The sequence below is a fragment of the Castor canadensis genome, chromosome 1, assembly GCF_047511655.1.
Source record: "Castor canadensis chromosome 1, mCasCan1.hap1v2, whole genome shotgun sequence".
NCBI classification, from domain to species: Eukaryota; Metazoa; Chordata; class Mammalia; order Rodentia; family Castoridae; genus Castor; species Castor canadensis.
Window position 1 is genome coordinate 182,319,593 of NC_133386.1, and position 10,257 is coordinate 182,329,849.

At 39.9% G+C, this 10,257-nt stretch overlaps 1 protein-coding gene across 11 annotated transcripts in view; it reads right to left on the reverse strand.

The window, feature by feature from the left end:
* LOC109692005 (muscarinic acetylcholine receptor M4) overlaps nt 1-9,888 on the reverse strand; it is a 179,663-nt gene extending 169,775 nt beyond the window's left edge. For 3 of the 11 annotated variants that reach the window (XM_074044709.1, XM_074044708.1, XM_074044707.1), the window contains exon 1: nt 9,643-9,887. The gene's annotated coding sequence lies outside the window, so the exon portion shown is untranslated. Of the gene's footprint in view, nt 1-9,642 lie in introns of all 11 variants that reach the window. The other 8 variants (XM_074044717.1, XM_074044716.1, XM_074044715.1 and 5 more) reach the window with 4 other exon arrangements.
* Nucleotides 9,889-10,257: the final 369 nt, after the last annotated feature.

Below are 10,257 nucleotides of genomic sequence, written 5' to 3' on the forward strand. Positions count from 1 at the left end.
AAACTACTTGCCCTGCTGGCCTCATGATCTCTGCCTCCCAAGAAGCTAGGATTACAGGTGTGAGCCACCAGTGCCTGGCAAGACCCAAGGCCAACACTTAAAGACCGTAAGAGTAATTTCTCTGAGAGAACTGGAGGAGTAGCTCAAACGGTAGAGCACCTACCTAGCAAGTGCGAGGCCCTGAGTTCAAACCCCAGTAACAACCCCCCCCCCAAAAAAAAAAACCCCTTCTCCAGAATTATTTCTCTCAACTGGGCACCAGTGGCTCTGTGTGTAATCCTAGCTACTTGGGAAACTGAAATAGGGAGGGTGGAGGTTTGAGGCTAGCCTGGACATATAGTTTGTGAGCTCCCACCTCCAAAAATAACTGGAGCAAAATGGATGGGAGGTGTGGCTCAAGTGGTAGAATGCCTGCTTTGCAAGCACGAAGCCCCAAGTTCAAATCCCAGTCCTACAAAAAAATAATAATAAAATAAAATAAAAGGAATTATTTATTTCAGCATCTGGCAAACCTCCTCTCCTTTAATACAATTTCCTGGCAACCCACCGAAGATAAGCAGCCAAGAACACGAAAATGAGAAGGTATGATCCCTACCTTCGTGGAGCTTATTGTCATACAAGTATTATTTCTAACAGGAAGACTGACAAGCTAATAATCAAAATATACAGACCATCCTCACTTCCTCCCTTCCCATTCCTTTAACTCACCTCAATCTGGCTCCTGCCCCTACGTTCCCCTAATACCATTCCTGCTATAATCATCAATGATTTGTATTTCTAAATCCAAAAAAAAAAAAAAAACACAGTTGGTCATTTCCTCCCTGAATATGCTCCTCTGTTTCTGAAATAATACAATCTCAGATTTTGTCTTTAAATTTCTTAAAACTTGATCTTAGGCACTCTTCTCATCCTGCTCTCCTACTGTCTAGAAGAGCACATCCATTCTCCCTGGCTATAAATACCATCTATATACCAATACTGTCCAAATTTATCTCCAGTGCTACTTTCCAGCATTGTGCAAAGAACTGCTTACTTAAGGTCTACACTTGTATGTTTTCACAGGCATCTCACACTTAAGCATGACTAAAATTAAGGTCTTCATTCCACTCTCCAACTCCAGTCAAAATCTGCTCCTCCTCCAATGTTTCCATCTGAGAAATGGCACCTTCATCTATCCAGATGCTCATGCTAGAAATCTGGGATCATACTTGACACCTCCTACTTCCCACAAGTCCAATCTATCATTAAGTCTTGTCTGTTCTAATTCTAAAATACCTACTGAATCTTTTTACTTTTCTCCATCTCCACTGCCTACATCCTAAACTACCATTATCTTTTGTCCAGATCATTATAATACCTCCTAACTATACTTCCCTCATTTCTTCTCTTTCCAAACTCTTTCATTGTGGGGACACTTCGAAGCCAGAATATGTTTTAAAAGCCTGTATTAGAGTCAAGACACTTAAGCTTAAAAACTTCAAAAAGTGGGTCATAATGACACACACTGTAGTACCAGCTACTCAGGAGTCTGAGGTCGGAGAATTACTTGAGTCCAGTAGCTCAGGGGCCAGCCTGGGCAACACAGCAAGACCTCTTCTCAAAACAAAAACAAAACAATCAAAAAATAAACAAGAAAACAAACAAACAAGAAACCTTCAGAATCTTCCAATTATACTTAGAATAAAAATCCAAAAGCTAGGCAGGAGATGTAGCTCAGTAGTGAGTATGTATGAGGTCCTGGTTTCTATCTTTCCAACACTAATAAATAAATAATCCAAAAGCCTTGGATTATTAATCCTGCCTAAATCTCCATCCTCATTCTCTGTCCCTCTTCTCTGTCCCCCACTGCTCACTGGATTCCAGCCACACCAATATTCCTTCAGTTTATCGAATGTTTTCTCCCACCTCAGTACGTTCATATATGCTATTCCTTTGATCTTTCCCTTTTGTTCTTTTAGTCTTGACCTAAATATCACTCTTTCAGAGAAATATTCCCCAAAGCTCCAATATAATTTAGGTTCCCCTATTATGATCAATTTTTTACTTTCCCATCTTCAGACTTAACACACATTGCAATTGCATATTTTATGATGTAATTATTTGTTTATTGTCTCTCCTGCTGAATATAATCTCTACAAGGGAATGGACAACGTCTATTATTTTTCCTTCTAGTCTTAGTATAATGGCAGCATGTAGAGTATATAGAATTGTAGTTCTATACTCTCTATATAAAGTAGTTTAGAATCAGATTAATTTAGGGATTAAGACTTTAAAACTACGGATTCAAATTCTGGTTCTGTCACTTATCAGCTATATACCTTAGGCAAATTGCTTAATCTCTCTGTGTCACAACTTCCCCATTTATAAAATGAGGAGAATAAGAGAACCTACATTACCAGTATGGTGTTTCACACCTGTAATCCCAGCACTCAGGAAGTTGTGGCAGGAAGACCATCAGCCTGAACTACATAGTGACACCCTATCTCAAAAGACAAACAAACAAACAAACAAAAAACAGATCAGGCACCGGTGGCTCATGCCTGTAAAGCTAGCAACTCAGAAGACAGAGATAAAGAAGATGGTAAATAGTTTGTAAGACTCCATCTTGTAAAAACCCATCACACACACACAAAAAAAAGAGCTGGTGGAATGGCTCAAGGTGTAGGCCCTGAGTTCAAACCCCAGTACCTCCAAAAATAAAAATAAAAAAGGCCTGGCGTGTTGGTTCACACCTGTAATCCTAGCTACATGGAAAGTAGAGATCACGAGGATAAAGCTTCAAGGCCAGCACAGGCAAAAAGAGTTTGCAAGACTCATCTCAACCAATGGCTGAGCACTGTGACACATGTCTGTCAACAACCTGGGCATAAACATGAGACTATCTCAGAAATAACCAATGCAAAAAGGATTGGTGGGGGCTGGCACAGTGGCTCAAGTAGTAGAGTGCCTGCTCAGCAAGTGTGAAGCCCTGAGTTCAAATCCTGTACCACCAAAAAAAAAATAGTTCTAAAAGATCTGAAAGGAATATTTCATACCTAAGAAACAAGAAAAAAAACAAAACAAAACACAGTATGTAATTCACAGAACTATGGTATCCTCATCACCTTCTGCAAAGGTAGACATGTAACATTTACCAAGTGAATGATAAAAAAATACAGACTCTGACCACCATGAAACAAATATGTGTACTCTTCAGTATATCCAAGGTGATTTTGTAGTCCTGATTTTCCCCTAAATATTGTCTTTTTCCATTCATTTAGTCAACTTCTTTCAAATCTTTAAGCACCAATTAGCCCAAATAAATGGCAAAATTTGGAGGCATGCTTAGATGTCTTTTACTTGTTTTGCAAAGAAATGTTCTTCTATTCCCAAAATAGTTCTGGCCTGTTTTGTTACAAATAGTACATAAATTTGCCATCTATCTTACACTGGAAACTGTTTTTGCTACTCCTGGGTTCTAGGCTTCTCATAACAGACATATCCTTTTACTGCTTTATTTTCTTTTCCCAAAAGCACCTACACGTTAATCTAAGCATCACTATTATTTGCTCTCCTTTTGAAGAACATATATAATCTTTAATTTATCATAATAGTAACATTTAGAATAACAGCTGACACATAAGTATGCTATTCTAAATGCTCTACATATATTAATTCATTTCATTCTCACAGATGGAGGTTGCAGAGCTAGTCAATAGTTGTGTGGGATTTGAATTCAGCCAGAACCAGTGGCTCCAGAACTAGTGCCACTATGAAACTATTCAAAAGTTTGGAAAGAGTCGGGTGCCCGTGGCTCACGCCTGTAATCCTCGCTACTAGGGAGGCAGAGATTAGGAGGATTGCAGTTCGAAGTCAGCCTGGGGAAACAGATCTGGAGACCCTATCTAGAAAATAACCAACACAAGAAATGGCTCAGTAGTAAAATGCCTGCCTAGCAAGCATGAGGGCCTGAACTCAAACTCCAGTAATGGGTAAAAGATGAAATCACAAAATGTGAAATTTCCTCAGTTCATTCCATAGACAGAAATATGATTCCAACAAGCAAAAGTAAAAACTGTTTGCAAAATAATTTTGATTTCTTAGAACACAACAAACAAGAGAATAGGTATTATTTATACAAATTCAACTATGGTCTACGTATTGCTCTCAATTTCACAATTCTCCTGTCTATCCCTAATACAAAACTAAGTACTTAGCTTATTCTCTGCTATAAATGCACCTAACAGCAAGAATCCAGCATCTGAATTCATTGAACTCAACTTTCAAAAAATATGTGATTTAGAAAAAAAAATGAGAATAAATTAAATTCAGGTTACATTAGAAGTAAAAATATAACATTAGTCAAGTATGCCAGATATTTATGTCATAGTTATCCTTTACAATGCTAAATCCAATGTCATCGTACATTATCAGACAAATATAACATGTATGCACCAAACTTAAATGAAAATTTCCACTGTAGCTAGATGTGGAGGCACATCCCAGCTACTCAGGAGGCAGAGGCAGGAGGATCACGAATTTGAGGCCAGTTCAGGTAAGAGTGAATTTTACTACCTAGCAAGCTGAGTTCAAACCCCAGTGCCGCAAAAAGAAAAAAAAAAAAAAGAAAGAAAGAAAAAAAGAAAAAGGACAAATTTTACCATTGTGATAGCAGAAAGGAACATTACCTTCCAAATCATTATGTCCTGATCACAACTTTTCAGGGGGATTATGGATGCCATGACTGGATACTCAGTGCCTGCATCACTCCTTCATCCCTCTATCAGTCCTTGTTTGTTTCTTTCAGAATACTTGTTACAGCCTAAATATCAATATTTACCAAATATCTGGCCAACTATACCATCTCTGGAATAAACTCCACAACATTCACCTCTACCTTCACCTCTACCTTCCTAGCATCTAATGAGTCTTCAATCAGCACTTCCAAATGAGCAAAAGTTGGAAAAGATAAAGGCTGAAACATAGTCACAATACAAAAAAAAAAAGCTCCAGGGGCTGGGGGAATAGTTCAGTGGAAAAGAGAAGTGGAAGAAGAGAAAGAGGAAGAAGGAGGAGAAGGAGAAAAGAAAGGAAGGAAAACAAAAAGAAAAAACACACAAAACAAGAGCAATACACAATGAGAAAAGAAAAAAATTTAGGTAGAGGAGCAAGGCAGTTAACTCTAGCACTCAGGAAGCTGAGGCAGAGGACTACATAGTAAATTTAAGACCAGCCTGGACAATGTAGTGAGAAGATTAAAAAAAAAAAAAATGCTTAGGCTGGGCACCAGTGGCTAAAGCCTATAATCCTGGCTACTCAGGAGGCAGATATCAGAAGGATTTTGGTTCAAGGCCAGCCCAGGCAAATAGCTCATGAGACTCTATCTCGAAAATATCTAATACAACTGGAGGTGTGGCTCAAGCAGTAGAGTATCTGCCTTGCAGTGTGGAGGCCTGAGTTCAAAACCCCAGTACCACCAAAAAAAAAAAAGCAAAGAAAATACCCAATACAGAAAAGGGCTAGCAAGTGGCTCAAGTGGTAGCAAGTGTGAGGCCCTGAGTTCAAAATCCAGTACCACAAAAAAAAAGTTTAGGTAGAAAAGTGAATTACCAACCCTAAGAGCAGAGGAAGAGACAGAGAACAAATTAAAGGTTAATACTTACTAACCTAACCACAGACACACAAGTCAAGACTAACTGCAAGAAAGGGTAAATATTCTGTACCTTGTCCCAACTAAACATGAACATCTAAAACTCTCACCTTTCATTTTCACTAGCACTTCCAAACACATGCCATTCCACATGTTAATAAGATTGTGCAGTGCTGGTCTAAAGTTAATTTACCTCTCCTCCATCACTGACCTACAAAAGGCTGCCTTAAAAGTAGAAAGTTAAGATCCTAGATGATGTATGTGATTGCTGTTCTAATATAGCATAGAAATTAAGATATGAAGAGCACTTTATCTTTTTGAAACAGTCTCGCATGCTTTCTCTCAATAGAAATATTGATAGATGCATTTATCTTTTATTTGTTTGTCCATTTATTTAGTTATTTAGTTAGTTACATAGTTAGTTAGTAGTACTGGGGTTTGAGATCAGGGCCTTATGCTTTCTACCACTTGAGCCACACCTCCTCTTTTTTGTGATGGGTTTTTTTTTGATAAGCTCTCTCAAACTATTTGCCTGGGCTGGCTTTGAACATCAGTACTCCTGATCTCTGCTTCCTGAATAGCTAGAATTACAGGTGTGAGCCACCAGCACCCAGCTTTCCATTCTTTAAAGAATAAACCCAAGCATCAAAAAGTAAAAATAAAAAAATAACCAGACTCAGGAAGGCATTCAAAGACTCAGATTTGAATCTCTTTGTTCTGCTATATACCCTGGGGGAATGATCTTGATCCAATTATTCACTCTCTCAGAGCTTCAGTATAGAAGTGGAGAAAATAATATCTCCATGGGGAAAATAAGATCTACCCTAAAGGACTGCTATGAGGATTAAATAACACATGTAAAGCGCATAGTACAATAAATGCTCAATAAAAGAGAGTAAGCTTTTCTACAGCCTCCTCAAATAATTTGTACAAGATTTCTTAAGTTAGTAAACTTGTAAGACTAGAGCTTATACTCAGGTCTTCTGATTTCTTAACCTATTTTCTTCGTACCACACTGCACTGGCACAATGCAACATACTACTGGGCACATAAATACATTCTGACAATAATTGATAACAAATTTTTTATCTATTAGTAACTAGTTTTAACTTTTTTTTTTTAGCAATACTGGAGTAATTTTAACTTTTGAAAAGGAAAAAAAATAACTCTAATTAACCTGGAGAGAAAGGGGCTTGAAAAGATAAAATATAAATTGCCCCCAAAACATAGGACAGACTGTACTATGGTACACTTTGGTACCAACAGAAATAACAAACTGAAAGTTCTCTCTGGGTTTATGTAGAATAATTGGAGAAAGAAATAAGAATGTCTATGATTAAAGGAACTTTATTGAACTTTCTGTTTTGTGTTTTGAGTAAACCAAACCACTAGGTTGGGGGCGGGGGGGAACCCTGAATTCCAGTCCAAAATAATTCTATCAAGGCTGAAATATAACTTAGAAAGAGACCTTGGAATGTTAACAACAAAACTTTTCCTCCAATTCTTTTAATTAAGAGTGAGGTAAGGACTATGAACATAGCTCAAGTGTAGAGCACCTGCTTAACAGGCAATGGGGCCCTGAGTTCAAATCCAATATCACCAAAAAACTGATATAAATGGGAAGAGAAATAAATTGTGGACCTAAATTATCAACACTTATGAAGATACTGAAGACCATAAATGTTCCAATTTAGTATTAATAGGCTGTATAAAGGAACATGATCCAAAATTTTTATAAACTCTTTAAAATATACTGGAAATATTTTGAAAATTATACTTATGGGGGGAGAGAGGATGAGGGAGAATAGAAGTGGATGAATATAATTAATATATATTGTAAGCACATATGTAAATGTCACAATGAATCCCCCTATACGATATATGCTAATAATTTTTTTAAATAATACTGTATAAAATTATAAGTTATTGCTTTATTAATAAAAATTAACCAATTTGTTTAAACAACTGTGTTCCAGGTCAAGTTCTAGAAGACATTCAACTAAGTTCACATCTTTAATTACCCTCAAGAACTTTTGTTTTGTTTTGTTTTGTTTTGAGACAGAGTCTTACTATGTAGCCCAGGCTGGTTCAAACTTGCTATATAGCCTCAATTCTCAATCCAACTTAAACCTCTGTCAATTATTTCCTACAGACACATAAAAAAAAATTGCTAACATTTCTTTGTGACACTCATAGCAGCCTCCATTTATTATTTAGCATTCATTAAGAGCCACTGAGATACTACTTATAACTCTAAAGTCTATGCAGAATCAATTCCCAGTGGACAACGTCACTTTCTTCTCTAAATTCTTTCTTCTGACATACATTTCTCTCCTACCATAAAAGCTTTTTCAGAGAATACAAATTCTCAGTTTAATTTCCCAATCTAGATTCTCTACACAGATAGTCTGGTTGCTCTTCAATAATCCCTTACTGGAAGCACTGAGGTCCTGGTAACTAGGAAATTGCTCGTGATCAAAGGGACCTTCACTTAAACTGTGCTGACTTCAGGGCTGGCTCGGAGTGCAGCTCCGTGGTAGAGCACTTGTCTATTGTGCATGAGTCCCTGGGTTCAAAATCCCCAACACCATAAAAAAAGAAAAAAATAAATAAGCCTTGCTGGCTATGCACACACAAAATGGAGACAGAGTAATCTTTCCAAAACTATTAGAATCCTAAACTGTGCAGAAGCAGACTTTTAAAGTTTCTATCCAAGATCAAAAATTTAATCTGTAACCTCTTAAAACTATTCTCCTACAGATTCTACCTATTATGTAAATTTATCCAACACGAATGACCTCTAGGCTGATTTATTTTTTTTCCAACAAAGTGACACAGATTAGCATCATGACACTGAACTGAATGAAAATAAAATGAGAGGAACACCGAGATCCTAAAGTTTCCACATTGGGAAAGAAAAGGGAGGCATAATGCAATTCAGAAAACGTTAATCTTCAATTTAAGTTTTTCAATATTTGAAAGATTTCTACACACGGCCTTTTTAAACTCTAGCATATGCAGTGACTAAACCACTAATCAAGTATGACAAAACTGTTCCGAAAAAGATTCCAGGGGTTTCCTCTGAGTACTTCCTAGAAAACAGACCCTCACAAGACAAGTGTATGAATTCTAAATCCTAACCACGTTCTGTCTGACACTAACCACTTTAACACCATAGTTGAGAACAAGCTAAGGAGGAAATCAGTATCAACCAGATGGCAAACTGTCAGCAAACAATTATCTAACTAGAAACAAAAAGAAACTATCATTACTACTTTCGCTATAATGATACAGACTTTGAAAAAGCAAAACCATACTAAAGATCACACGGTCCTTCAACTTCCAAGCCTCCAGTGACATAATCTATATTCCTGGGAAAGAGGGGTCACAGGGGAATCAAATGATAATGTACTGTGTGTATAAAATGCGAGGGGGGAAGGAAAACCAGTAAATGACAGAAAAAAAAAGTGATTTACATTGCATTTGGTGATCTGTCGGGGATATGGAGGGAAGTCCCGTCCCTAAACTCAGCCTCAGTTTCCCTACTCAAAAGAAGCTCAGACCAGCCAGAGGGTCTCGTTTCACACCCCGGCGCCTACTCAAAGGTCTCCCCGAAAGAGCCGGACTCAGAGAGGGGGCCCCCAGGGCAACAGGGTCGAGACACCCGGAGCCTTAGGTTGGGAAAAAGAAGCAGGGCAAGAGGGCCAAAGCGCGCAAAAGTCCATCCGTTCCTAGAAAGCGATTTTCCCTACACATCAAGGGTGGCGGCACGCGCCTAGGACCCAACATCCCTCCTCCCTGCACCGGGCGGCCCGAACATCCCTCCGTCCTTCCGGCTTCTCCCGCAGTTCCGGGCCGCCCTCGGGGCCGCGCCCCCAAACGCAGCCCCTCCTCCGGCCGCGTCTCGGCCGTCTGCCCGCCCGCTCGCCCACCCGCCGGCACCCAGGTCTCCGCCACCCGGCGACCGAAGGATGCCGGGCCGAGCCTCCCAGGCTCCTCCCGGGCCTACCTACCTGCGAAGCAGGCGAGGGTTCGGCTTGCAGCCCGGCGGGCGAGCGGACGGGCTGACCCTCGAAGGGAATCAGGAAGAGGTCGGAGGGAAGTCAGGGGTCCGCGCTACTGACCGGCGAGAGAAAATGGCCTGAGCCCCGCGCGGATACTTCAGCCCTCAACCTGGCGCCGTTGCCGCCGTCGCCGCTCAGGAGACATCAAGCGAGAAGACGGCGCAAAAGATCACCGAGCGCGCGAGCGCCCTAGGCATCGGAGGAAGAGCGCCGAGCAGTCGTTCAAGGGACGTGCAGCCGAGCGCCGAGCCGCGGCGCGGCTCTTGCTGCCGCTCCCGCTCCAGTTCAAGGCATGAACGAACCAACCCAGATCGTCGCCTGGGACTACTTAGCCTGTGCTGCTCCGGCCATTTTCTGACAGTTACCAGGGGTTTAAGTTGTTTAGAGGACTGGAGTTGAGATCAAATCATAGCGCAAGGACACTGTCGTCTGATAGAATTAAGCGGCTGCTTTTTGGATACCCAACAGTGCTCATCCCAGTTGAGCACATTCCTTCGCCTCTACTTATTCTTAGTTTCCTCGCAGAACAATGAGGTGAATGAAAGATGAAAGACGGAATGTAAA